The sequence below is a fragment of the Heterocephalus glaber genome, unplaced genomic scaffold (genome assembly GCF_053883595.1).
Source record: "Heterocephalus glaber isolate CG9 unplaced genomic scaffold, H.glaber_assembly_v1.0 deba00001729, whole genome shotgun sequence".
Classification (NCBI taxonomy): domain Eukaryota; kingdom Metazoa; phylum Chordata; class Mammalia; order Rodentia; family Bathyergidae; genus Heterocephalus; species Heterocephalus glaber.
The window spans coordinates 13,650,647-13,653,557 of record NW_028258440.1 but is presented as its reverse complement, the minus strand read 5'-3'; the positions used below and the strand labels follow the sequence as shown (position 1 = coordinate 13,653,557).

The following is a 2,911-nucleotide window of genomic DNA, read 5'->3' as shown; positions in this document are numbered from 1 at the left end:
GTCTCCTATGGGTAGAGACCATGAATATATTTTAATTTTATAAAACGACCCTACCAGCCTAGTACCAGACATTTATAAATACATATTCACTGATTGATAGTTTATAAAGAACTGAATATTTATTACCAAAAATTACATTTTCATCTTATACAAAATTAAGTTATATGTGTATCTTACTCTCCAAAACAATAGCATTACAATTTGGCAGCACTGTTATTACATATGGTCATAAATAAATATACTTATTATATTCTGGGCACTTTTATGAGATACTTAGCTATCTTAGTTAACTCTTCCATCACTTCTCGGCCTTTTGGCTAAGATCAAGCACAGTATCAGTTAACTCTCCAAACCACCTCTCAAAGTATTATAATTATTCATTAAGAATATTTTTTCATCTTACAGATGTACAAATGTGGAGACTGAAACTCGATGTCAAATGTCAAAGACAGATTTTAGTCTACTGCTATAATATGTGTGCCAAATGTTCACCAAAGACCATGTGGTAAAGGCTTGTTATCCAGCTTGATGCTATTGGAAAGTGGTGAAAATTTCAATAAATGGAATCTAGTGGGTGGGATTTGGATTTGGATTACTGGGAAAATGGCTTTGACAGGGATGACAGGGATGGTGAAATCCCTGCTCCTTCTTTTTTTTTTTTTTCATTTAGCTGATGAGTGAGCAGATTTGCTCCACCCCACACTTCTTGTATGGCCTACTACCTTGCTGCAGATCCAAAAGCAACAAGGGCAGCTGACCATGGGCTGAAACTATCAAAAGTGTAAACAACAATAAAACTTTTCTTTTCCTAAGTTGATTATCCCAGGTGTTTTGTTATAAAAATGGAAAGCTGAATAACACACCTAGATTTTTCTAACTCCAGACCAGTCATTACAGCCTGAAATATTATCTTTCTCAACTCCTAGCAAGAGATCAAGGAGACTTAAGAGCTTACTTGTTCCTCATTTCAAGTCAAGTGCAAAGCTTTAGTCAGGGCACACATTCTGAATGTCCATTCACTAAAATGTTTTACTTTATTGCCAGATTTCTTAGCATTGTTGTTATGGACTGAGCAAGTCTCAAGTGAGTCCTCAGTGGAGAAAGCTTTCCCAGAATTTTGAGAGTTAGAAATGTGATAAGCTTGTTCCATGGTAGCTGTGCCCCAGAGCAATGACAATGCTTAAACACAACCCTATAGTATACAGTTCTATCTGATCATGAGTATATGGATATAAAGCACATGATATGTGTGATAAGTCATAGGAAATAAAGTTGCATATTTAGTCAGGGAGCGTGTCAGGAAAGGATTTCTTTGTCATGCTAAAGACTTTCAAGATTTTCTTGTAGATAATGAAAAGCCATAGAATTATTATAAATAAATAATTAGTCAGCTGTGTGTACTAGAAAGATCCCTGTCTATAGAGGCAGAGGCAGATATAGACTTAACATGGAAGTTCCTGTTGCCACATAATTGACAAGAAGATGATTTAAACAGTTAAAAGGATATATGGGATCTATAACTAAAGTTTTTGTTATGTTGAAATGATAAAGTTAGTTGTGAAGTTGGTGTTGGTAATTTAGAAAGAGATGAGTGTAGGATAAGCATTCAGATTAGTGTAGAATAATTTGTGTACTACATTAGATCCTTATGTGGATTCTTTTTTTTCTTTCATTAAGTTTATTGGCACATTTTAGGTATAAAATACAGTTACATTCATCGTTGGGATCTTGTACCTTATTTTTTCCCCATTTCCCTGTCCTCCCTTCACCCCCTCTACCCATCCCTAATTACAGAGACTTTGTTTCCATATTTTCCTTTTCTCATATTTTTTCTTTTCTCTTTTTTCCTTCCCCTACCCTTCCCATTTCCCCAACTCCTTTAGACCTTTTCTTCCTATTTCACATTATCAATTATACCATTTGAACCTTATGTGGATTCTTGAATGCATGGTGATTCATTCAAAATGATGGTAAATGCAAGAGGAGCAGAAAATGCCAAAGGAGGAAAATATAGTTATAAATAGGTTGGGTTTGAGTTGTGTATGAGGCATGGTGAAAACATGAAAAAAATAGTTTGCAAAAGTCTAGTTCTACAAAGTGCTATGAGCCGGAAATGAGTTTCAGAATCATCAGTGTATAGATGATGACAGAATTCTAAAGAATAAATGAGATGGCTAAGGGAGTAAGGAGTGGGAAAGGTAAAAATACAAGGGGAGATCTCTGAGGAAGAGCAATGGTTAAAAGGTAGGCATTTTTAGTCATCTAGTTAATGACATTTCCATAAGCAAACAGCATGTTAACACAGTACTAGGTATATTACGGGTAGAGGACAAATAAAAATCAATGGAAGATGTATCTATGATTATGAGCCATCTCAATATATATTTTAATGTTACATAACCTGTGTACTACAAAAATAAGTGTACACAGCAAGAACGCAAAGGTTTTCAGAAGTGGTCAACCGTATGCAAAGTCAAAGAGAGAAATGAGAAGAGAAACACATTCACTGCAATAGATCTTAGTTATTTTGAAGGATAGTTTGGTTTGAGTTACTGTAAGAAGACAGGGCAGCATTTAGTGAAAAGTTGAAGCAGGACTGTTTTAATCCTTGACTACTGTCCTAAAGATTACAATTAAAAGATATGGAAGCCAATTAGGTGGTAAGAAAATACATAAGTGTAAGCAAAAGTGTGTGAGAGTAGAAAGCTGGGCAAAATACCATTTTACCTATGATGATGCTATCCTTACACAGGCATAGACTCATGTCTCTAGAAAAATAAGGTAAGAGTGAAATTTGGGCATTGATCTAATGGAGGGGCACAGTCTGAGGAAGAGGAATAAGATTTCTTTATGTGAAGCTGACTGACTCAACTGTTTCATTCAGGAATGCCTCAGTGTTAACCAGCTCAGA

General features: G+C 35.2%; 1 pseudogene; it reads left to right on the top strand.

The window, feature by feature from the left end:
* The first annotated feature begins 297 nt into the window (after window positions 1-297).
* Window positions 298-469, top strand: LOC147821593 (U2 spliceosomal RNA; annotated as a pseudogene).
* Window positions 470-2,911: the final 2,442 nt, after the last annotated feature.